The 27,446-nt window shown below is 36.9% G+C and overlaps 1 long non-coding RNA gene across 1 annotated transcript; it reads right to left on the bottom strand.

The window, feature by feature from the left end:
• Window positions 1–4,414: 4,414 nt before the first annotated feature.
• On the bottom strand, window positions 4,415–25,466 carry LOC129650492 (uncharacterized). The gene is made up of 4 exons (XR_008713796.1): window positions 25,371–25,466; window positions 17,239–17,354; window positions 16,421–16,486; window positions 4,415–4,521 (listed from the first exon to the last, which is right to left on the bottom strand). It is a non-coding gene; the product is annotated as an uncharacterized LOC129650492 (long non-coding RNA).
• Between the last annotated feature and the right edge of the window lie 1,980 nt (window positions 25,467–27,446).

Here is a 27,446-nt window from a genome sequence, read left to right as displayed (position 1 = left end):
GGCAACAAATAAAGCATAGCAACAAAGGTGGTAGATATTCATCCAAATGTAACAATAATCACTTTGAATGTCAGCGCTCTACATGTGCCAGTCAAAAGACAGAGATTGCCAGAATGGATCAAAAGACTTGACCCAACTGCATGTTGGCCACAAGAAACTCACTTTAAATTTTGTTGTTCAGTTGCTAAATCATGTCCAACTCTTTGCGACCCCATGAACTGTAGCACACCAGCCTCCCCTGTCTTTCACTCACGTCCACTGAGTATGTGATGCCATCCAACCTTCTCATCCTCTACCACCCCCTTCTCCTCTTTCCTTCAATCTTTCCCAGGATCAGGGTATTTTCCAGTGAGTTGGCTCTTCATATCAAGTCATCAAAGTATTGGAGCTTCAGCTTCAGCATCAGTTCTTCCAATGAATATTCAGGGTTGGTTTCCTTTGGAATTGAGTGGTTTAATCTCCTTGCTGTCCAAGGGACTCTCCAGAGTCTTCTTCAGAACCACAGTTTGAAAGCATCAATTCTAGAACCATAAAAATTAAAAATAAGTGGCTGCAGAAAACATACCATGCTGACATTGATAAAAATAAAGCAAGAGTAGCTATATTAATTATAGACAAGCAGGTTTTGAAGCAAGGAAAATTATCAGAGGTAAAGAGGGGCACACCCAGATTCACCTAGTTTTTTTTTTTTCCTATAGCTCTCTATTCTGTTACATCCATCTACTTGTCTATTATTTTCCTAATAGCACAGTGTCTTGATTACTGTAGGGCTTCCCTGATACATCATGGTACATCATGAGAAATGCTGGGCTGGAGGAAGCACGAGCTGAAATCAAGATTGCTGGAAGAAATAGCAATAACCTCAGATACGCAGATAACACCACCACTAAGGCAGAAAGTGAAGAAGAACTATAAAGCATTTTGATGAAAATGAAAGAGGAGAGTGAAAAAGTTGGCTTAAAGCTCAACATTCAGAAAACAAAGATCATAGCATCCAGTCCCATCACTTCATGGCAAATAGATGGGGAAACAGTGGAAACAGTGTCAGACTTTATATTTCTGGGCTCCAAAATCACTGCGGATGGTGATTGCAGCCATGAAATTAAAAGACGCTTACTCCTTGGAAGAAAAGTTATGGCCAACCTACATAGCATATTAAAAAGCAGAGGCATTACTTTGCCAACAAAGGTCCGTCTAGTCAAGGCTATGGTTTTTCCAGTAGTCATGTATGGATGTGAGAGTTGGACTGTGAAGAAAGCTGAGCGCCGAAGAATTGATGCTTTTGAACTGTGGTGTTGGAGAAGACTCTTGAGAGTCCCTTGAACTGCAAGGAGATCCAACCAGTCCATTCTGAAGGAGATCAGCCCTGGGTGTCCTTTGGAAGGAATGATGCTAAATCTGAAACTTCAGTACTTTGGCCACCTCATGCGAAGAGTTGATTCATTGGAAAAGACTCTGATGCTGGGAGGGATTGGGAGCAGGAGGAGAAGGGGACGACAGAGGATGAGATTGCTGGATGGCATCACTGACTTGATGGACGTGAGTTTGAGTGAACTCCGGGAGTTGGTGATGGACAGGGAGGCCGGGCGTCTAGTCAAGGCTATGATTTTTCCAGTAGTCATGTATGGATGTGAGAGTTGGACTATAAAGAAAGCTGAGCGTCAAAGAATTGATGCTTTTGAACCGTGGTATTGGAGAAGACTCTTGAGAGTCCCTTGGACTTCAAGGAGGTCCAACCAGTCCATCCTAAAGGAGATCAGTCCTGAGTGTTCATTGGAAGGACTGATGTTGAAGCTGTAAGTCCAATACTTTGGCCACCTAATGAGGAGAGCTGACTCATTTGAAAAGACCCTGATGCTGGGAAAGATTGAGGGCAGGAGGAGAAGGGGATGACAAAGGATGAGATGGTTGGATGGCATCACCAACACAATGGACATAGGTTTGGGTGGACTCCAGGAGTTGGTGATGGACAGGGAGCCCTGGCGTGCTGCGGTTCATGGGGTCACAAAGAGTCGGACACGACTGAGCGACTGAAGTGAACTGAACTCCCTGATAGCTCAGTTGGTAAAGAATCTGCCTGCATAGCAGGAGACCCCCATTCGATTCCTGGATCAGGAAGATCCCCTGGAGAAGGGATAGGCTACCCATTCCAGTATTCTTGAGCTTCCCTTGTGGCTCAGCTGGTAAAGAATCTGCCTGCAATGTGGGAGACCTGGGTTCGACCCCTGGGTTGGGAAGATCCCCTGGAGAAGGGAAAGGCTACCCACTCTAGTATTCTGGCCTGAAGAATTCTATGGACTGTATAGTCTATGGGGTCACAAAGAGTAGAACATGACTGAGTGACTTTCATTTCATTTCACTTGATTACTATAGCTTTAAACTAAGTCTAGAAGATGGGTAGTATAGTGTTAATCCTCCAACTTTATATTGCTTCTTCAATGCTGTGTTGGCTATCCTTGGTCTTTTATCTCTCCACATAAACTTCATAATCAAATTGTCAATATAAACAAAATAACTTGCTGGGATTTTGACTGGGATTGCATTCAATCAATAGAGCAACTTCGAAAGAACTGACATCTTAACAATATTGAATCTTCCTATCCATGAAGATGGAATCTCTCCATTTATTTAGCTCTTTTAAAGTTTTGTTAGTCAGAGATCTGTAGTTTACCTCACATAGATCTTGTATATGTTTCATTAGATTTATACCTAAGTATAAATACTTTCACTTTTGAAGGTAATTTGGCAGTTTCTATAAAACTAACATACTCTTACTGTACAATCCAGCAATCAGGCTTCTTGGTATTTATCAGAGAAGTTGAAAATTGTATCCACACAAAATCTGCACACAGATGTCTATAGCATCTTGATTCAGAATTGCCAAAACCTGGAAGCAACCAAGATATCTGTCAGTAGGCACATGAATAAATAAACCTGCACATTCAGATGATGGAATATTATACATTGCTAAGAAGAAAGGAGCTGTGGAGTCATGAAAAGACATAGAGGAAACAAATACTAAGTGTAAGAAGCCAATCTGAAAAGGCTACATACTGTGTGTTTTCAATTATATTACATTTTGGAAAAGGCAAAATATAGGGACAGTAAAAAGAAAGTTGCCTTAAGGGAAGGAGAGTGGAATGAATAGATGGAGCACAGAGAAACTTTAGGGCTGTAAAAATAATCTATATAACATTATAATTATGGATACATAGCATTATTCACTTGTCCTAACCTATGAAATGTACAACACCAAGAACGAACCCTAATGTAAACTGTGGACTTTAGTTTATTGTAATTTGTAAATGTAGATTCATGAGTTGTAACAAATGTACCACTCTGGTAAGTCATGTTGATAACAGGGGAGTTATGCCCCTATATGTATGCTTAGAAGGGGCAGGTTAAACAAGAAATTTTTGCACCTTCCCCATAATTTTTCAGTGAATCTTAAAACTGCTCTAAATTTTAAAAAAATTATTTAAAAATAAAGTATGTGGCGGATTCATTTTGATATTTGGCAAATCTAATACAGTTATGTAAAGTTTAAAAATAAAATAAAATTAAAAAAAAAAAAAAAAAAAAAAAAAAAAGTATAAGAAAACAAGAGGAATCTTTATTTCTATTTAGATGGAAATTCTAGGATAATGTCCATGCAGTATTTATTGACAATAAAAGCATTTAAGCAAATTTATGTAATTCTTATTAGGGAAATGAGACATTCTTTGACATTTTTCCTTTCACATTTACTTTGAATCTGCCTTTCATAAGAATCCATTTTTTGTTAATATTCTCTTCCTATCCCACATCCAGTAGGTGGCACTCTTTCTTTTGCACTAAGAACTAAGTAAGAGTGGATGAATGAATGAGAGCAAACTCCAGCACCCTAAAATGCATCTTCAGCTAAATGGTAAAATGAACCTTAGTTTGCAAACCCAGCAGATATTTTAAACTTAAAGCTAAGGCAACCTTCATTGTTGACAATAATCTAGGTCACTGGGACCCCTGGGGACATGGAATAACTGGGTTGTCTGATCTGTCAGGAAATTATTGCATGACTCTGTGGTGTTTCAATGCCTCAGGCCATAGGACAAATTTGTAGCTGATCTGGGAGTAAGTTCAAGAATCAAGATGACACCAAAGTATAAATTTTTTCATCAAATCTCTATTGAAGTTTTAAAAAAATATGATATAAGCTTTTCATCTCTTTTTTTAAATTTTTAATGTCATAGGGATTTGATAATAAGAACAACAATGGTAAATACATAATATAAAGAAATTAAAAGCAAAAAATATTAACTGCCACATACTGCCTCTTGAAGTGTCTAAAGCACATTTATCTCATACTGGGAGATGATATTCAATTTTTCAAAGCATTAGCAAGTAACTTTAATAATACTTTAAATACTTGCATTTTGTTCTATTCTTCCAACCTGAAAGAAGTCAACATTACAGTCTTCTTCTCCTTTCTCAATATTTTCTTTGTTTATACCTACTTCAGTCTTGGTTGGATTTTAGTTTATCCTTTGGAAAAAGAGATGTATATTTATTTCTACCTTTGTAAGGGTTATGTTTTCTTTTTTCCTTAACACCCCAGCTTTCATATTTGTTTCATTGTGTCTATCTCATTCTAAAACATTCTTTCTGGAATAAGATAAGGTAAAAATCAATAAATCAACCATTGGGGATAGACAGCCTACCAGACTTTAATTCCCAACACATTGATCACACAAACCCTTCTCTTCGTGTACTTAGTTTTTTATTATCATTCACTAGACCATGACTGTGAGTTGCCCCCAGGCAAGAGACATGTTTTATTCATCTTTACTCTTTCTGCAAGGCCTAACACAAGACTAACACATGGTAGGAATTCATGCAACATTTATTTAATGGTTAAGCAAAACAATAAAATAATTAAATCAAATTAATTCATTTTTCTTTAAGTTTATGCCACATAGACCTTCTGACATTATTCTCATAACATATAGAATTTATTTGTATACATCAGTGATGACATTCCTAGTATTTGTTTTATTAACTCAAATTTTCCAGTATAACAAGACCTTATGTCCCTAAACTTTTTTTATAGCCCAACCCTACAACATTTTAAAAAATCCAACAAGTATATGTATGCTTACTATTAAATTTATCATACCTCATGTTCTCTTTGTTCATTATACCGGCCCCAAGTGGTTGCCAGAAGAAGAAAGCAGACAAAGTAAACAAGAATCTAGTCTATTGTATAAATAAATAGCCATACTATGTAGGACATTTCATGATTCCAGACCAAGTTCCCAAATTATGCAGTAAGTTAGAAGTTCAGATAAAATTTTTATTAATACAAAACTGAATTTTTAAAGCTGCTTTCTAAATGATCATAGAAAATTGATGTTATTATGAGTTTGAGAACAAACTACCTTTCTGATTGTTATTGCATTTCTTAGTTTTCACTGATAAATAGAATTAATCTGTCTGCTTTAACCTTAAAATTGCCTTTCTGTTAAGTTCAAGTGAAGTCTTTCAGTCGTGTCCAACTCTTTGCGACCCCATGGACTGTAGTCTGCCAAGCTCCTCCGTCCATGAGATTTTCCAGGCAAGATACTGAGGTGGGTTGCCATTTCCTTCTCCAGGGGATCTTCCCCACCCAGGGATAGAACTTGGGTCTCTCACATCGCAGGCAGACTCTTTATTGTCACTGTTGCCACCTATATTCACATGGTAATTGAGTAGCTCAAACAGAGTAAATATACCAATTGTGAAAGTATAGCTTCATTTTCTAATATTCACAAGTTTTCCTAAATATTCTGTTATTATAGAGTGCAGCACATTGAAAATCTAATTTACAGTGTGGTTTACATTTTAGGATTTTAGTTATAATAGGTAGAAATAGACTTCAATCTTTTTTTAAGCCAGTGTGACCCAAACTGAGGCAAAAGACAGCAGAAACAATCCCAACTATTATGATATTGCCAATATAGATTAGATTTTAAAACTCAACCTGGAGCTATTTCAAGTACAAAAGTGTGTTTATAGAAAACTGTAACACAAAATGTTACTTTCTGGTAGTGAAGGCAAGTCTCAATACTATCACAGACACTTTTTCTGGGACTTTCCTCCATAATCAACCCTCACAGCAAGTTACATGCAGCCCCCAGCAACCTCTCTGGTCACTTTTCCAGACATGATGACATCTTCAACAATCTCATCAATATCATAACAATAGCTATGTATTCTGCAGTAACTGTATTCATTACTTAGAGCACAATTAAAGGGGTAATTGGGAAATTTTATTACTTATATTTTACTTTGATTAAATATTTGGAGATCAGCTGAACAATAATTTAAATAATAGAAAAGATCTGAAACTATGCCAGTCAAACTTGTGAATTGTTCCTATTGTTTATTCTAACTGATTGCTTTTGCTTGTGGAGAATTCCCACTTCCAGCATAAGAATAAAGATGATGTTAAGAAATATTAGTTCAATATCTTTTGCCCAGTTTTATAGAAAATATTGGCTGGAAATATATATATTTTTACCCACTTCTGCATAAATGATCTGATAAGAAAATGTTTTCATATTAAGGAAAATAAATTTAATAGAGTGTTGGTTAAGAGATGAGGCTTAAATAATTTATCTTTATTCTTTCTATAATCCAACAAATATAAAAGTAAATGTATTTTTAAAAGAGTATAAATCCAGAAGGACAAGGAAAATGAGATAATATGTGACAGTAGAAGGTGATAACATTTGTCAGCAATCTTTTGTCAATGAGAAAGTGATAGTTTAGTGGGATGGGGGAAACTTAGAAAACTTAAGACCATGACAGACAGACCTCATTTTATTAGGCTTCCCTTTATCACACTTGGCAGATATTGTGGGTGTTCTTTCAATTGAATGTTTGTGGCAACCCCACCTTGATAAAATCTATTGACACCATTTTTCCAACAGCACTTGCTCACTTCCTCACTTCCTGTCTCTGGGTCACATTTTAATAATTATCACAATATTTCAAATTATTCATTTTTAATATATTTTTTGTGCTCTGCGATCAGTGATCTTTGATATTACTCTTACAATTGTTTTGACGTATCTTGAACTACATACATATAAGATAGCAAACCTAATCGATATGTTCTAGCTGCTCCACCAGCTGGCCATTTTGCCATCTCTCTTCCTCTTCCTGAGCCTTCCTACTACCTGAGACACAACAACATTGAAATTAGACCACTTAATAATCCTACAATGGCCTCTAAGTGTTCCAGTGAAAGGAACAGTCACACGTCTCTCACTTAAATCAAAAGCTAGAAATGATTAAGCTTAGTGAGGAAGGCATGTCAAAAGCTGAGACAGGCTGAAAGCCAGGCCTCTTGCACCAACGCTTATCCAAGTTCTCAACACAAAGGAAAATCTCTTGGAGGAAATGAAAAGTGCTACTCCAGTGAAGGCCCAAATAAGAAAGTGAAACAGTCTTATTGCCAGTATGGATCTTCTAGACAGAAGATCAAACCAGCCACACAATTTCCTTAAGCCAAAACCTAATCCCAACCTAATAAGGCCCTGGTTTTCTTCAGTTCTATGAAGTCTTAGAGGTGTGACCATTACAGAGATGTTTGAAAATAGCAGAGGTTGGTTCATGAGATTTGGGAAAAGAAGCCATCTTCATAACATAAAAGTGCAAGGTGAAATAGCAAATGCTGATGCAGAAGCAGCAACAAGTTATTCAGAAGATTTAGCTAAGATAATGAATGATGGTGGCTACCTAAACAACAGGTTTTCAGTGTAGGCAAAACAGCATTATATTGAAAGCAAATGCCGTCTAGGACTTTCATAGCTACAGACAAGAAGTCAGTGCCTGGCTTCAAAGCTTCAAAGGACAAGCTGACTCTCTTGTTGAAGGCTAATGGAGCTGATACCTTGAAGTTGAAGCCAATGCTCATTTACCATTCCCCCAAATTCTAGGATTCTTAAGAATTATGCTAAATCTACTCTGCACTATCAATGGAACAACAAAGCCTGGAAGACAGTGCATCTGTTTACAATATGATATCCTAAATATTTTAAGCCCACTGTTGAGACCTACTGCTCAGGAAAAAAAAAAAGAAAGAAAGAAAAAATTCCTTTCAAAATATTTTTGCTCATTGACAATGCACCTGGTCATCCAAGAGCTCTGATAGAAATTAATGTATTTTCACACCTGGAAGCACAGCATCCATTCTGTAGCCCATGGATCAAGGAGTAATTTTAACTTTCAAGTCTTATTCTTTAAGATATTCATTTTTGAATTTCTTAAAGAAGTGCTGCCTTATAGTGATTCTGCTGATAGATCTGGAAAATGTAAATTGAAAACCTTCTGGAAAGGATTCACCATTCTAGGTGTCATTAAGAACATTCATAGTTCATGGGACAAGGTCAAAATGTTAAAATTAACAGGAGTTTGAAAGAAGCTAATTCCAGCCATAGATGACTTTCAGGGGCTCAAGACTTCAGTAGAGGAAATAATTGCAGATGTGGTAGAAACAGCAAGAGAATTAGAAGTGAAGCCTTTAGGGTATGATTGAATTGCTGCAATCTCATGATAAAAACTTGACTGGATGAGGAGTTGCTTCTTCTGGATGAGCAAAAAAAAAAAAAAAGTGGTTTCTTGGGATGCAATCTATTCCTGGGAAAGATGCTGTGAAGATTGTTGAAATGAAAATGAAGAACTTAGAATATTATATAAACTTAGTTGATAAAGAAGCAACAGTGTTTGAGAGGACTGACTCCAGTTTTGAAAGAAGTTTTACTGTGAGTAAAATACTATCAAACAATGCTACCTGCTACAGAGAAATTTTTTTGTGAAAAGAAGAGTCAACTAATGTGGCAAACCTCATTGTTATGTTATATTAAGAAATTGCTACAGCCACCCTAGTCTTCAGTTAACCACAACCCTGGTCAGCCAGCAGCCATGAACATTAAAGCATCCACCAGAAAAAAAAGATAATGACTCACTGATGGCTCAGAGAGTGGTCAACATTTTTTAGCAATAAAATATTTTTAAATTAAGGTGTATACATTGGCTTTTTAGACATAGTGCTATGCACACTAAATAGACTACAGTATAGTATAAACATACTTTTATATTTACTGGGGAACAAAAAACTTCATGTCACTCACTTTATTGCAGTGGTCTGCAACTAAACTTGCAAAATCTCCAATATATGCTTAGATAAGGAAACCGCTAAGTCCTAAAGAGTTCTGAATTGGTTCTTAGAAGCACAATTTCCTTAGAAGACAATGTTGCAATCTTAATGTACTTTGTAAAAAAGTAGATGACAGGCAGTGTGATACAGTATATGTGCTACTTAGCTTAGGCTGTAGCTGTTATTAACAAAGAATGTCCAAGCTAGGGTTGGTCAGTTAAAATACTAATTAATAATGTACAATTGAGTTGTGGTCAGGCAACATTTTAGGGAAGGCCCTACTCCAGTCATGGCTAATCTATTTTTCTGTTATCCATATCTTAATTATCATCCAAAGCTGGCTGGTTAATATTACTAAATGTTGGTAAAATATGTTGCCTCATTGGATGAATATTGGATATGAATTCTCATTAGTAAAATGAAAATTATTAAATTATTCAAAATAAAAGTGAAAGTGAAGTTTCTAAGTCATATCCCACTCTTTACGACCCCATAAACTGTAGCTTATCAGGCTCCTCCGTCCATGGGATTTTCCAGGCAAGAATGCTGGAGTGGATTGCCATTTCCTTCTCCAGGGGATCTTCCCGACCCAGGAATCGAACCCAGGTCTCCTGCACTGTGGGCAGACACTTTACCCTTTGAGCCACCAAGGAAGCCCCTATTCAAAAAATAGGGTCATTGCACAAAAATATTTTAGAGACTCTCCCATGCTTGTGTACCCAGGTATAAGAAGCCAGCTAGGTCTATTTTCTTTACTTGAAAAATGCCTTGTGCTGAATTACCAAGTGGAATTCCTATGTTGAAATTCACAGCTTCATGAACCCTGGAGTTTTTGCAGAATTCCAAATATATGGTTTACAGAATTCTACCCTGAAACTTTGACATTTGCCAAATCTATCACTTCAGAAAGTGGTAATAAAAAACAACTAAAAGAACAAAGACCTATGGATTCTTGATTTAACAGGAAAGATCATACGAAATATTTCTTTTGTGTCTGTAGATGGGGGAGACACTTGGTTTGAGAATAAACTTTTTTATAACCTGGCAGCAAGGTTAGAGTACCACCTGGTAATGAATGGAGTAGCTAGAATCATTCACCTCAAATAAATTTTTAATGGGCATCTATTATCTACCATAAAAGACTTAAGAACTGTGCATAACCAAATTGTATTAGATCAGTTTATAATGGTAGTTACTGAGGATGAGATAGAAACAAAAGAATCAGAAGAAGTGTGCCCAGGAGCAGACAGAGCCCCGATTCCCTCCTTCACAACTTAAATAGCCTCCTTCCCTATTTACAAAAGAGAAAGCTTTATTTTGGAGAAATTGAACCAAAGTCTCCAAATTTGAGGCAAGGAAGAGTGCAGTGTAAGGCCTGTCCTTAGAGACTGAGTAAGTGAATGTCTTCCTGCTCAACAGAGAGATCTACAGTGTCTTCCTAGGATTTTAAGTGCTTGGATACCCAGTGCTGAGTCCTGGAGGTTGCACACTAGCTTAGAACTCAAGGGTTTCTTTTCATGTACCACCTGACTCAAGAGAAAAGACCTCCAGACTTTGATATTTGGGGTCTCCGGGTCAGGTTCTTATCCCAGAAACTGTAATGTAAAGCCCAACAGGAGTCCATAAGCCAACAGAGCTCATTCTCCATTTCTTGGAGCTTCATTCTCAGAAATTACTGGACAATCAAGCATCTCCAGATAAGCTAAAAAAAGTATCCAACATGAGCAAGCAGACCAACACAAACAGATGAAAATGAAACTCAGAAGAAATAAACTTACAAAAAAGGTAGGGGGGTAGACAAAAGATATTTTCAAAAATATAACTTCAAGGCTAATCAAGATAAGATATGTGAATATTATCTATAGGGATCAGATAATTACACTATGCTATTATTTTCAGATAAGAGAAAATTTTACAACTATAAAGTAAGAACAGGATTCTTTTTTAAAAAAGTAATGATCAGAGTATAAGAAATAATTATTAGTGTTAAAATGCTGATGCATTTTAAATATCAAAATGTTAAGAAAAGCATCTAGAAAGTAGAACAAGGGACAAGAAATATTTAAATGTTCATATTTTAAGGAACCAGTTTCAAATGTGGCTAATAGAAGGTCTTGGAAAGAGATAAAGAAGAGAGAGAGAAAATGTAAGGAAAATATTAAAAAGAAATAATAAAATAAAATTTCTCAGAACTTAATGGCTGTGTTAAGAAACATAGCCTTTGTCCTGAAAAATAGTGGTGAAAAAGTGAACCATTTTACAAGGGACATCATCATGAAATTTCAAAAGTTGATAAATGAAAAGATCTTACATGCTTCCAGAGAGTTAAAAGAAATAAGGGTCAAGGGTGTCAGGCAAAGTGGTGTCAGGAATCAGAAAGGTATGGGGCTTCACAGTATAAACATTGATGATTAGGAGACAATGGTATAATGATTTTTAAAATCTGAATAAAAATTATTTCTAAGTTCAGAGTGCATGTCCTGGCACAATTCAATCACAAATGAAGGTAGGAAAAAAGATTTCGAACATGCAAGGAATCAAAAATATAGTTTTCAAAATCTGCTTCTCAGGAAGCTAAGGGAGAATGTTTGCTCCAACAAAACAAGGGATCAATCCAGGAAGGAAGAAGCATGAGCTCCAGAAAAATTGGGTGGGACATTCAACAGAGGAGAAATGGCAAGAGAATGTACTAAAATCTAAGGGCATGCTACTGAAGACCAGTGCCAAGAAGCCCAGTGCTATAGCAGGCTGCAGAGCCTTCAGTTCAGACTGGCCGAAGATGAAATTAACCTGGTGCTGCGCCCAGTGCATAGTGATGACTTGATCAGCCAGGATGCAAATGACCAACCACGGCTTCCAGAAATGTTCAATTCCTGTGATGCAGACAGCACAGGTGGGATCAAAACAGATCCTGGCACTGACATAGTGATCGCTGTGTGGAAGCACTAGGTAAAATGTTCTCTGTCATTTGTTTGGGAGTGGCATATATTCTAAAGCACTGAGTACCAAGTTATGCAATCTATATTATAAATGTTGTGACTAGATAAAAGTAGAAAATTTTTAGAAAAGGGAATTCCCTAGTGGTCCAGTAGTTAGGGCTCCCTGCTGCCACTGCATGGTCTTGATCTCTAGTTGGGGAACTAAGATCCTGCATGCCATTCAAATAATAAATTAAAAAATACAATAAATAAATGAATATGGTATCTCACTTAACATCACAAACAACCTTGTGAAATACACACCATAAAAAAAAAGAAATAGAAAAAAATGGATTTAATATTATTCTGAAAATATTAATCCAAATTAGGTTAATTCCATCATACTTCAGGTACATAATTGCTTTTTTGTTAAACTTCAGCTTTAAAATTCCATAAACCACATGTAAGTTCTGTTGAGTCTTAAGAAATAATATATATATAATCATAACTTCTTTTCAATTTCTAATATACTAATTGTTATTGTGTTTAAAATACAATAAAGAAAAATATTCTTCTTTTTTTTAAACAACTTTAAATGCCATTAGCTCCATTTTCTGGGTTTTTCTATGTGATACAATATGAGTAAAATAGAATAATTTCTAAATAATTATTGAATGGAATAAGTATGATAATGTAATTTTCAGGAAATGATTCATTGTGAATTTATCTAAACTTAGGTCTCCTTGTTCTTTCTATACTCTTTAAAATACTTTCTCCTTATGAGTAACTATTTCAAGCTAGTGTTATAAAAAAGATCTATTTTACACCACTTAATTTTAAGTTCAACTTTATTTTCACTTTTTACTTTTATTTTAAATAATTCATTGTTAGTAGTTTGGAGGGAAATATCAGGTGTGAGATATTCATATAAGCTATTGGCCAAAATGAAGCTTTTGGATTATCTATGAATTCAGCCATCCATCCTTTCTTTCTCTGCAGTCTTTTCCTTTTTTTCATCCTCATAGCTCTCAAATTGGGAATTTACTATAATAGGTATTGATGTTTATACAGCATCTTCCATCCTTATAAGAGTATGAGGATATATTTTCTCTTTATAGAGATGGATTGAATTCATCTTTTTGAATTATCAAGCAAAGGCTATTTCAAAACCATAGGCTCTTTGCAGACTTCTTACAATAACCCTTATTATTCATAGAATCACAAGCCTCAAAAACCAGGAGAACTCACATTGACCCTGTTATTACCGCTAGGTAGAAACAGTGGTCTTTTGCACTGAAGTACTCCCCCCAAAGAAAGCATCATAAAACAAAGAAATATACACAGTTTGCCTAACAGATTTAGCCTGAGTGTGCAAAAGGAGGGAAGATTCTAATTTCCTGTGGGTAGAAGTATAAATTGGTCTCAGGAAATTTGGTAACGTGTATAATACTCAAAATATAAACATGACATTTATATTATACTGCTGCTTATAAAAGCAAAAAATGGAAACAAAATGTTTATTTAAACAGTTATAAGTAAACTATAATACATATAAGCAATGGAAAAATATGTTATAATTAAAATTAAAAGGCAAATCTATATTCACTCTTGTGAAAGGACATTCATAATATATTGATAAATAAAGATGTCAAGGAAGATGGGATTTTATTCTGAAAGTATATACACCAAAATCTTAGCATTGATACACTGGGTATTGATAGTTCATGTAATTTTAGTTTTATTTAATTTTTTTTTAATTTATGCCTAAAAGTATCATTTTTTTCATTTTAATAATTTAACAAAGAAAAATCATATGCTATAAAAATGAAAATTTTTAGTGAAATTTCAAGTTCTCATTAAGTTCTGATAATTGTGATACTTCTCATAAAGCCATGCTAATAACAAAGCAAAATCATAGGCTTTTTTAAAATTGCTAATGATTTTACAACCATTTTAACAAATAATTCTGATATATTTATTTGTCAGCAAAGGCAAAAATCCCATTAATATGATCTTATCCTTTGTTATTGAAAAGTTTACAGGTGCAGTGATTAAACACAGGAGCATAGAGAGAATCCCCTGAACAATTTTTTTCATCCTACTTCTTAAAGTCAACAAACCTCTAGTTCCCACCATTTAGAGTATATCGCATTTATTGCTTTGTTTAACTAGCTGACTTCTCTTTTTATTTATAGATATGGACATGAATAGGTTTATAACAACCTTAAATTGAGCTCCTTAAAATCTGAATCCTATTTAGCTGCAGTATCATGCTATTTAAATGACTTTGAAGCTTTCATTGTATAAATACCAAAAATAAAAATGGATTACAGTTATTCTTGGATATTTGAAGAGCTGCCAGAAACTAAAGGAAGCCAACTTTGTCTGGACTGTTTTGAGACCAGTGACTTTTGGTCTTTTGTTTGTTTGTAGGTTAAGTTGAGAACATAATGAAACCAATGGACCCTCCTCCCAGAAAAGTGTTCTTAGGCACATTTAAAAATTATTTTTATATACAATATCAAGTGTTCACAGAGTTCCCTGAAGAACATGTTTTTAATGGATAGATTAGAATTAGTGGGTGAAACAAGAAGAGAAGCTGAATTCATTTCTTTATTAGAAGAAGTTTCTAACAAAATAGAAGTTTCCAACAATGTGCATTGCTTCATTAGGTACTCAGTAAGGATGGCTAAGTATGTTTGGGAAGCACATTGACTGAAATAGCATGGGAGGAATTCCAACCTCCAAACTGAAGTTTGGCAAGATGACCCCAGACAGTGGTTTAATTCTAATATTTTATTATGAGATTTAAATAAGTTTAGTGTATTTAATACAATAGATAGGCTGTAAGTACATGACATGACTCAGCTGGTAAAGAATTGGCCTGCAACGCAGGAGACACAGAAGATGCAATTTTGATCCCTGTGTCGGGAAGATCCCCTGGAAAAGAGAATGGCTACCCACTCCAATATTCTTGCCTGGAAAATCCCATGGACAGAGGAGACTGGCGGGCTACAGTCCACGGTGTTGCAAAGAGTCGGACACGACTGAGCACGATGCACAAGGACATGACAGGACTTAACATATGTCCTGCCGCACTGCTTTCTGCCACTCTTTATTTTCTCATCACTAGGGCAGTACACGGAGAAGGCAACGGCAGCCCACTCCAGCACTCTTGCCTGAAAAATCCCATGGATGGAGGAACCTGGTGGGCCGCAGTCCATGGGGTCGCTAAGAGTCGGACAAGACTCAGCCACTTCACTTTCACTTTTCACTTTCATGCATTGGAGAAGGAAATGGCAACCCACTCCAGTGTTCTTGCCTGGAGAATCCCAGGGACGGGGTAGCCTGGTGGGCCGCAGTCTGTGGGGTCGCACAGAGTCGGACACGACTGAAGCGACTTAGCAGTAGCAGCAGCAGGGCAGTACAAGTGTTTGGTGTTGTCTCTCTTGGTCCTTCTTATGATTTCTGTTTCAAAATGATGGTCTGACCACAAGCATATATCTCTTTTCATCCCTGCAACCTCCTAAATTGACAGCTTAGAAAACAAAGAGGTATACCCTTCACAGCTCTGAAGAAATTAGATGAAGATGCAATCAACAGACAAAAAACTCATGTATTTTAGAAGATGACAAAAGGGAAAAGGATGAGGAATGGCAGGAAGCTATAGACTGGGATGAGTGGAAAGATCTCTGTAAGCAAGAGGATTAAGAAGAGATTTAACTTGCTCTAGGAGACTCTTACGGAGAAGGCAATGGCACCCCACTCCAGTACTCTTGCCTGGACAATCCCATGGACAGAGGAGCCTGGTAGGCTGCAGCCCATGGGGTTGCTAAAAGTCAGACACGACTAAGCGACTTCACTTTCACTTTTCACTTTCATGTATTGGAGAAGGAAATGGCAACCCACTCCAGTGTTCTTGCCTGGAGAATCCCAGGGACAAGGGAGCCTGGTGGGCTGCCGTCTATGGGATCGCACAGAGTCGGACATGACGGAAGTGACTTAGCAGCAGCAGCAGCAGGAGACCCTTAAGTGATGTTGACCCAGAGACCCTAAGGTTAGCAAACAGTAGAAATCTCCCACCACCACTTATAGTACCCCTGTTATCAGACTCAGCAATGGACAGAAAGCACATTTCATCTCTCTAGAAAAATGGCATCATATATTTCTGGATCATAAGCACAACTTTTTAAATGAAAACTATAGAGTAAAACTCTCCTTATTCTGGCATTTAGAGGCTTTTTCTACTTTAATGGTTTCTCACATCCACTCCTATAACATGAAGTCTGCTGAACTTTTTATACACAGACCTTTTTATACAGACCTTCCTATTTTTCTCCCTTCTTAAATGTGAGCTTAAAACCAGTCTTCAACACAGATTGGAAGATATCTGCAACATGACAGAGGAAAATCAGTAGAAATACATAATTTGTATACCATGGTGAGAATTTGTTTAAAATCAAATTTTTTTTCAGAGAGGCTAAATAAGTTATAATACACTGAAAACAAGATTCATATGTTATGGGGAAAAAAATCCATGAACAAAAAATAGCTTCTAGAAATTAAAAAAAGTTGGAAGAATTTCATTAATTGAAAGATGAAAGAATATCTTTAAAAATCTAGAATATATAGAAAGGTAGACAAGAAATAAAATGCAAAAGATCCTAGTTAGAATCTAAAACATCTGACTACAATATAATTGCCAAAAAGAACAAAAAGGTAAAAATTGTAAAGTGTAAGGCAAGTTTAACAATTGTTTTTTAATTAAAAAAAAAAGTTCATAGCTAAAGTTCCCAGTGCTCAAGAATTATGCTAGACATTGGTAAGCACCTGAATAAGGTTATTTACTTTGTAAAGTAAAAACACAAATGAAGTTGTGATCAACTCTATTCTGGAGTTTTTAGAAGTCACCAAATAACATATATGAAGAGTACTAGAACTAATATGTCTGAGAATTCAGTATTAGAGGAAGTAAAATTGAGTAGAAAGATAGAGCAGCACATGCAAGGTTCTGGTGTGAACAAATGAAAACTGCCTGCTGCTCTATGGTGATCATTAAAATATGTAATAAGCACCAGCTCATCAGAACACACAGCAATCAACTAGGACAGCTACCAGCTCTATACAATTAGTATGACTTACCTGGGCGGTGTCACTCCTGCTGGTACAGACAAGGAAGGGCAAGTTTCTTGGTTCAGTTATTTCCAATTTCAGCTGTTTGGGTCCAAACCACAATTTTTAAAATAAGCAAATATGATCTGGGGAAAATAAAAGAATGAACGCTAGATTTAAAAAAATAAAACAGATGAGGTAGCTTTGCTTTTTAAGGAATACAGTCTTATAAAGTGACAACACCAAATATTCTTTTAAAGAAAGAACATAAATACCTACATCTCTAATCTCTTTCATTGGTCTATAAATATCCACCCTTTCTCCTCTAGAATCTATCCTCTATCTATCTATGTGTCTATACACCTGTAAGTCCTCAATTTTAAACTCAAGAACAGGCTTTATATATTTTTACTCATAGGCTAAGAAATAACTGACTTTATTTTAAGGCAATGGATGCCTGATTTAGGACTTCCCAAGTGGCGCTAGTGGTAAAGAACCCCCCTGCCAATGCAGGAGATATAAGAGATGCAGGTTCTATCCCTGGGTCAGGAAGATCCCCTGGAGGAGGAAATGGCAACCCACTCCAGTATTCCTGCCTGGAAAATTTCATGGACAGAGGAGCCTGATGGGCTACAGTCCATAGTGTAGCAAAGAGTCCATAGAGCCACAAAGAGTCGGACATGAATGAGCAACTTAGCATGCACCACGCATGCCTGGTGTACCTTTCAGTGGAAGTTTTGATAATAGGGTTGTAGGGTTTCAAAGACACCAGAGGAGGCAAAAGAAGAGGGTTAGAAAAGGTGCTAGAAACAAAGATTTATTAAAAGTCCACCATGGTTCTGGTATTATACTCTACCCTGGAGATTCAGAAATGAATTACTAAACTGATAAGTAAGAGCCATGAAAGTGGTAGGGCTTCTCTGGTGGCTCAGATGGTAAAGAATCCACCCACAATGCAGGAGACCTGGATTCGATTCCTGGGCTGGGAAGATCCCCTGCAGGAGGGCATGGCAAACCACTCCAGTATTCTTGCCTAGAGAATCCTCATGGACAGAGGAGCCTGGTAGGCTACAGTCCATGGGGTCACAAAGAGTCAGATACAACTGAGCGACTAAGAACAGCACAGTTGATTGTCTATTTGGTGGAGGGGGGGGCTTCCCTGGTAGTTCAGTCAATAAAGAATCTGCTTGCAGTGTAGGTGACCAAGTTTTAATCCCTGTGTCAGGAAACTGCCCTTGAGAAGGAAATGGCAAACCACTCCAGTATTCTTGCCTGGAAAATCCCATGGACAGAGGGGCCTGGTGGGCTACAGTCCACAGAGTCACAAAGAGCTGGACACTTTAAGTCGCTCAGTCGTGCCCGACACTTTGTGACCCCATGGCCTATAAGGTCCATGCATTCTCCAGGCCAGAATACTGGAGTGGGTGGCTGTTCCCTTCTCCAGGGAATCTTTCCAACCCAGGGATTGAACACAGGTCTCCTGCATTGCAGGCGGATTCTTAACCAGTTGAGCCGCAAGGGAAGCCCGATGAGAGTGGTAAATTTTGAGTGATAGAATAAACAGAAAAAATTAGTCTATTCTTTGAAACAAAACTCAACCCTATCGGAATCTTCAAATTTGATTACTGTAGGCTACAAAAGAGTGAGAATGTTATTTCCAACTCTCTCACCTGAGAGCTGGAAAAATAGGTTATGCTCAATTGACTTTGAAGGAATTAATTAACTGAGAAATTATGAAGTTTATGTTTCAACTAAGTTTAAAGGGTAGTAAATTCACAATAAGCAACTTGATTTTCATATTTTATGTCACAAATATTTTTTTTCTTCAAAAGTGAAGATGTTTTCAAAAGTTAAAAATTGCAGAGATTAAGATTTGCTGCTTGTCTCTGCTTCCGTTGATAGAATCTCAGCCATAGAAAATGCAATTCATTCCAGTTCAGGAAATTTCATTTTCAAAAAGTGAGTTATTAGATGTTTTCAGTAAAAGAAGTGATAAATTGAGTTATGGGGTCAAAAGTAACCATAAATTTCACATTCCTTATAAAACACATTCATTTAACTTAATGACTCCATTGATATATCCATAAAAGAAATGTGAGGCACTCTCAGGGTGAGTTCTTACATCTTAAATTATTATTAAATCAGGCTTTTGGTTGAAATTTGTGAAAATATCAATTATTTGGGAAGAAAGTAATTGATCCTTCATGCAGTGTTTTCCTGTGTCTTCATCACTATCTTCTATACAAACCACTAGAGGGCAAGACAGTCTAACATATTAGAGCAGATCTAATTTCATCCAACAGAGGGCAGTCATGCATACACCAGGCAAAGAAATTAGTATATTACATTACATTTCAGCTATTACCATCTGCCATTGTCTTTCATAAATGTAAGAGGAAAGAGAAGATAGAAGAAAGAGGGAAGAACACAACCCTCCCAGTAAACATTCCATTAGCAACACTGTTAAGCAAGTAAGTTTAATAAACAATTCACTTTTTCTTAGATTTAAATAGTTAACTTTGAAGTGAAAAAACCACCAGTTAGAAGACAGGATGCTTGGGGCTGGTGCACTGGGATGACCCAGAGGGATGGTACAGGGAGGGAGGTGGGAGGGGGTTGAGGATGGGGAACACATGTACACCCATGGCAGATTCATGTTGATATATGGCAAAACCAATACAATATTGTAAAGTAATTAGCCTCTAATTAAAATAAATAAATTTAAACACATGTATACCTGTGGCAGATTCATTTTGATATTTGGCAAAACTATACAATTATGTAAAGTTTAAAAATAAAATTAAAAAAATAAATAAAATAAAATAAATAAATTTAAATTAAAAAAAAGAAAACCATATTAAAAAAATGCATAAATTTATATTAAAAAAAGAAGATAAATCTAAAAAAAAGGAAATGAGAAAACACACGAAAACCATTTCCAAACAAAGGCATCAAGCATTAACAGCTTTATTTTTGTGTACAAACACAATATCGAGTTACCTTTAGAGGCCAAGTAGTGAATTAGCAACATAAGTAATTCTTTATTAAACAAAAACTAAAGAAACACTATAAGCGGGGTGACAGACAGGTTTAGCCATTTCTCACAAAACATCTTGAAGAAGAAACCTAGGTTAATGGGAAAGGACAACAATCAGGAAGCCTGGGTTTCATCCTTGACTCCTTTCCATTGGCTGTATGACAACTGGTAGGCTGGCCAATCCACATAGCAGTTCAGTTGCCTCATATGCAAAGTTATGGAAGTTGTAACATAAATGACTTCTAAATCCGACTGGTCATCAGAAAGCTTTGATAGTCTTTGGTGCTCCTGCTCAGTCGCTTCAGTTGTGTCTGACTCTGACCCCACGGACCATAGTCCACCAGGCTCCTCTGTCCATGGGATTTTCTCAGCAAGCATACTGGAGTGGGTTGCCTTTCCTGACCCAGAAATAGAACCGGAGTCTCCTGCGTCTCCTGCAATATAGGTGGATTCTTTACTGCTGAGCCACTGGGGAACTTACTAAATTAGAACTGAATATCCAGAAATGAAGTTCAACAACATATAAACATATATGTATATGTTATACTAATATACTTAAATACTAATATGTATACATTATATTTGCATTTATATTATATATGCAAAATGTACATGTGTGTGAAATTCTAGGCAATTCTGACAATTTGTCATCATATACATTGGGTTTTATGATGATTAAGTTTCCTTTTTCACTTTTAAATTCCACGAATTTGTCCTTATTTGTACATCACTATGTTGATATTTTAAGATATAAGATATTTTTTTGGCCAACACTAAAAAAACAAAACAAAACAGAAATTTTATCGCATTAAAAAAAATTGAACTCAGAAAAAATCAATTTGGAGATAGTTTCCAAGAGTTCATTGATACCTCAGTATTTTTTTTGCTTTTCCTCAGAACTTTTTAACTGACTATTTGTCATTAGTGCTTTTGATACCATGTGGCAGCACTTGGTTGTGAGCATAATGATGTTGATTTATTGCTGTTGGTGGTATTGTTATGGCTTGAATCTGTAATGGCTAATTGCCACAGGAATGACCTTGGTGTATATGTTCTTCCTGTGGGGGATGTGGATAAACTATGAGTTATGAATGTAATCTTCATATGAATTATGGTGTCATTGGCATAATTGATGGGCTTCCCTCATAGCTCAGTTGGCAAAGAATAGGAGACCCGGGCTCGATCCCTGGGTTGGGAAGATCCCCTGGAGAAGGAAGTGGCAACCCACTCCAGTATTCTTGCCTGGAGACTCCTATGGACAGAGGAGTCTGGCAGGCTACAGTCCATGGGGTTGCAAGAGTTGGACACGACTTAGAAACTAAACCACCACAGGATAACTGAAATTCTACTTTAAGATAAGGCAAGAGAAACCAGACTGAACCTAATAGCAATATTTGAAGAAAGAGAAATGGATTCTAGAAGTGATTTGTAAATTATGTTCTATGTAAAGCTTATTTTTTACAATCTCATTCCAAGTAGGGGGATTCACAAGTTTAACTTGAGATACATCAAGAAAACTTAAAGTCACTTAACTATCTAATTAAGTCTAGTGACAGAAGATGTAAAATGACTTCACTTTTGGTAGATGTATTATTTTTCTGGTACACAACTTGAGTGACCACTTGATGTCAATCTTTGTGTTATGTTAGTGCTCTGGGAAGCAGTATAGATTCTTGTGGAATTTTAACAAAGCAGCTGACATAGATGAGATTCCTCACTATAAATGAGTGACTAATAACCTTAGAATTGGAGGTGATAATGAAGGACAATCAAAGGTCTTTGCTGATCTCCTGCTTAAGTCACCACATTATTCTTCAACCAGATTCAATATAATCTTCCTTCAAAACTGTAAGTGTATGTTAGTCACTCAGTCATGTCCAGCTCTTTGCAGCCCCATGGACTGTAACTGGTCACACTCCAGGCAAGAATACTGGAGTAGGTTGCCATTCCCTTTTTTAGGGGACCTCCCTGACGGAGGGATCAAACCTGGGTCTCCTGCCTTGAAGGCAGATTCTTTACCACCTGAGCCAGAGAATGTATTATTCTAGTGATTTCATGTGACACAGTACTTCCAGTCCCTATGGAAGAGCACAGCACAGTAATTCATTAATTGGATGCTGTATTAAAGGTTTCCCTTGCTTGTCACAAGAATGCTCAAACTACCACACAATTGCACTTAATTTACATGCTAGTAAAGTAATGCTCAAAATTCGTCAAGCCAGGCTTTAGCAGTATGTGAACCGTGAACTTCCAAATGTTCAAGCTGGTTTCAGAAAGGCAGAGGAACCAGAGATCAAATTGCCAACATCTGCTGGATCATGGAAAAAGCAAAAGAGTTTAAAAAAAAATATCTATTTCTGCTATATTGACTATGTCAAAGCCTTTGGCTGTGTGGATCACAATAAACTGTGGAAAATTCTGAAAAAGATGGAAATACCAGACCACCTGACCTGCTTCTTGAGAAACCTGTATGCAGGTCAGGAAGCAACAGTTGGAACTGGACATAGAACAACAGACTGGTTCCAAATAGGAAAAGGAGTACGTCAAGGCTGTATATTGTCACCCTGCTTATTTAACTTCTATGCAGAGTACATGATGAGAAACGCTGGGCTGGAAGAAGCACAAGCTGGAATCAAGATTGCCGGAAGAAATATCAATAACCTCAGATATGCAGATGACACCACCCTTATAGCAGAAAGTGAAGAGGAACTAAAAAGCCTCTTGATGAAAGTGAAAGAGGAGAGTGAAAAAGTTGGCTTAAAGCTCAACATTCAGAAAACTAAGATCATGGCATCTGGTCCCATCACTTCATGGCAAATAGATGGGGAAACAGTGGAAACAGTGTCAGGCTTTATTTTTCTGGGCTCCAAAATCACTGCAGGTGGTGACTGCAATCATGAAATCAAAAGACACTTACTCCTTGGAAGGAAAGTTATAACCAATCTAGATAGCATATTGAAAAGCAGAGACATTACTTTGCCAACAAAGGTCCATCTAGTCAAGGCTATGGTTTTTCCAGTGGTCATGTATGGATTTGAGAGTTGGACTGTGAAGAAAGCTGAGAGCAGAAGAATCGATGCTTTTGAACTGTGGTGTTGGAGAAGACTCTTGAGAGTCCCTTGGACTGCAAGGAGATCCAACAACCCATCCTAAAGGAGATCAGTCCTGGGTATTCATTGGAAGGACTGATGCTAAAGCTGAAACTCCAATACTTTGGCCACCTGATACAAAGAGTTGACTCATTGGAAAAGACCCTGATGCTGGGAGGGATTGGGGGCAGGAGGAGAAGGGGACGACAGATGATGAGATGGCTGGATGGCATCACCGACTCGATGGACATGAGTTTGAGTGAACTCTGGGAGTTGGTGATGGACAGGGAGGCCTGGTGTGCTGTGATTCATGGGGTTGCAAAGAGTTGGACACGATTGAGCAACTGAACTGAACTGAACTGAACTTGCTTATTACATTATCTAATTGTCAATCTGTATTCCTCCCCAATCACAGCCTCTCTCACCTGCTCCCTCCCTCTGGTAATGTTAAAAAATGCTCTTCTTTTCATTTGGGACTGGCACTTAAAATACATATTTCGATATCAAGATAACACTTCCAAAGTGATTCTGATATAATGGCAGTAAAAATAAAATTCTGCAATTCTAAAAGAGCCAAGCTGAAACCAACAGTAATTCAGTTATTAATAATGCAGTTATTGTCATGTTGTATTTTACCTTAGTCATTTTAAAATAAAACACTTCTAAGTAGCTATTTTGCCAGCTGTTTAGGTTCATTTTAAATATATACATGCATTTTTGTTTTAGGGGAGCAAGGTACATTGTTTTATTCTATGCACTTTGCTGAAAGCATTCTCCAAGAGCCAACCAACCCTACAAAATGAAGCACTCAACCAGTTCAGAAGATGAGAAAAAGAAGTTGTATTAATAGTACTCCCACATATTATTTGATTTATGCTATATCCTGCAGCACATGGAAATACAACTAAATTTTTTAGAATTAATTTTCTAAGAGGTTAAGAACGTGGACATTTTATCACTATCAAGAAAATTTGTGAGGCATGTTCATTTTACACTAGTCTGATTACCCTGAATTACTTAGTTAGTAAACTAATCACTATTAGTTTGACCATTGGGATGGAAATAAATCTTCAGAAAAGGACTTTAATATTCAGAAGATAAGATCATTGTCTGAACCATATACTGCATATCAGAACTGCTTAAATAATTTCTTTTCAACACAATATATACCCTCAGTACAAGGTATCTGATTAAATCAAGCACAGGCCACTGATGGTGTTCTTTCTTTTTAGAAAGTTTCATTCTTCGTTCCTGATTGATGTAACTTCACCCACCCTTAGGCTGCCACATCCATCTGTAACATCAAAAAGTCTGTATGGACTTTTTGATGTTCCCCTTACTCTTCAATTTCTACTTAATCCATGAACTATAATTGCCATGATTTCTGGCTTTTCAACTGGGACAAACAGTGCCTCTTTAGTTTTTTTCGATAGCCTTAGATCCTTAATCTTCATCACATGAATAAAGAGAAACAAGGATCTCCATGGCATATCTGGATTCCTTACCCTTCTCCTTCTGTAACTGTTCATGAATATTTTATTGAAGCATGACACTAAGGAAAAGAAACTAATCAAATATTAAAATTTTAGATTTATATATATTCTAAAAGTACTCTTAAAATATATCCTGAAAGTCCATTCTAAATGTCATAGGGGTATTTGTATTTTGTTTGAAGTAGTAAATAAGATGGAGAAGGCAATGGCAACCCACTCCAGTGTTCTTGCCTGGAGAATCCCAGGGACGGGGGGCCTGTTGGGCTGCTGTCTATGGAGTCGCACAGAGTTGGACACGACTGAGGCGACTTAGCAGCAGCAGCAGCAGTGAATAAGAACCAGAACCTTTGCTGTGCTAAATAGCTAACTTCTCCACAGAGATTCTTCTCATCACTAACTTTTAGGATTATGGGATATATCACACCAATCATAATGTTCCTCTGGGGATTCAGTCATTTGTGATTCAGCCAAATGACCGCACTCTGAGTTAGCACTCCATGGAACCCAATTCTGAGCCATCAATCCCAAAACAGGCATACTTACTCTCAGACTTCTGGAATTTATATTCTTTCTTACTTGTCTCCTTTCTCTCACCTTTTCTCTTCTTTTTCCTAAATGCTTTTGAGAGGAAAATCCAGAAGCCCTTCTGGGATAGAGAAATAAAAACAAATTTGAATCTGTCTGATAGATTCTCCTAGTTCCTAGCCAAATCAAGGAGATGAACCAAACAGATAGAGACAAGGCATTACTGTACTGAGGGGAAAGCACTTCTCTGAGAGTTTGGGCAAAAGGGATGTAAGGGCATTTAACACCCATATACACTTGCTTTGATATCTGGAAAACTATCATTAATATGAAATGTGTCATGCATAAATATGAAATTATTACATCATCTCATGTTTTTTAAAAGAACAGATATAAAGTGGTAAGTCGGAAAAAAGCAGAGTGTAGGTGTCCCAGTATCTTTTCTACTTTCTCTTCAGGCTTATATAGTAGAATTACCTTATATTTTTAAAAGTCTGGAAAAGGTTGTCAGATAATTTGAATCATCTCTTTCATTAATTCTTTAACAACCTTGGGGTGGACTCAACTTGTGAGTCATCAGATTTAGAACACTGTGGTGAACTCTAGAACCAGACTACCAAGACTAAATCTAAGCTCCTCTACATGGTAACTATTCAATGTTGGGTAAAGTACTTCATAGCTCCAAGTTTGCAAACTTCAGTTTGCTTATCTGTAAAATGGAAACAAAGTAGCTGCATCTTAAGGTGTTTTGTGAATTAAATCACTCAAGTACAAATGTCCTGCCTTGTGTAATTTTTTTTTGTTCCTGTAATACTTGCAAGCAAAAGCAAAAGCAAATTCCTCAGCATCTGGGTCAACCAAAATCAAATTGATAACCAGGCATGAACTGACTTTAAGTCACAAAGTATTATGTCTATGAAGCCAAAATACCATCAAATAGAGGCAGTGTGTTGGTGGAAAAAAGCAGGAGAATTGGTGCCATGGGAGTATTTTTAGCTCCAGTCTCTCCAGTTACGAGTTATATGACCATGAGTAAGTCAATCTCTGAAGCTAAACTTTCTTGTAAGCAAAAAGAAATAACACACACACACCATGGCATTTGTCATGGGAATTAAAAAGACATCATTGATGTAAAATTAAAACTATGAACGTTAAATTGAGTAAGGAAAATTTCCTTCATTTTAGGAGACAATAAGAAACAGGAACAAATAAACCAACACCACATGCTCCACTCAAATCCCCTTCCTTTGTGAAGCCTTTCCTGCTTCACAGTTTTCTCTCTGCCAGAGCAATGTTGCTTACTTTTGGCTCTTTTATTATCTTTAGACTTACCTCCCTCATCTCTCTCATCAATAATCATTTATGGGTCTATGGCTTATAGAAATGAAATATGTCTTATTTGTTTCCATATCTCCTGCACCTACCACAGAGACAAACACAGTGAATGGTGCTCAGCAAATGAGCTTTTTTTTTATAACTGATTGAATGGTTAAATGAAAGAATGTATTATTCTGATGTTAAAGATAAGATACAGCTATATATCATTGCTTAGAATGTGTGGCCAACAAAAAATGCATTCATAACCACTATTTACCTAACAATATTGTCTTCTGCCTAGATATATCCGGTTGCATGAATCTTGGTATTGTCCTAATTAGAAATGCCATGCTAACATTCCAGAGTAAAGCAGACATCTCTTTTGTTGGGCGGATAAAGACTCCAGCCTGTTGGTGGGGCTGAGGCTGCACAGTCATCTGGAAAGAACACTTGGAATTCTGCAGCAGGGCCAGAAAAGGGGCATCAGCTTCATGAATGCAGCTCTCATACAACTGTGTTGGAACAAAGCTGGCAGCGAATCAAACCTTGTGCTTGTCTGCCTGCCCTGGAAGAGTGTATGTGTTAATCGGCTATGGAGACAGGCAAGGGTTTTAAGAGACAAGCAGAAGAGAAGATAGAATGTCATTGAAAACACATTTCCAGAGTCCTTCTCAAGTAAAAGTCCCAGTCCCTTCGAGTGGATTCATGCCAATAATGTTTCAGCATTTCTATACATGATCAGACCACTCCCATCTCATCTTGGCTTCGGTCCTTTGT

This window comes from Bubalus kerabau, chromosome 1, assembly GCF_029407905.1.
Source record: "Bubalus kerabau isolate K-KA32 ecotype Philippines breed swamp buffalo chromosome 1, PCC_UOA_SB_1v2, whole genome shotgun sequence".
Taxonomy (NCBI): domain Eukaryota; kingdom Metazoa; phylum Chordata; class Mammalia; order Artiodactyla; family Bovidae; genus Bubalus; species Bubalus kerabau.
The sequence above is the reverse complement of the archived record's forward strand: the minus strand, read 5'-3'. Positions and strand labels throughout refer to the sequence as shown.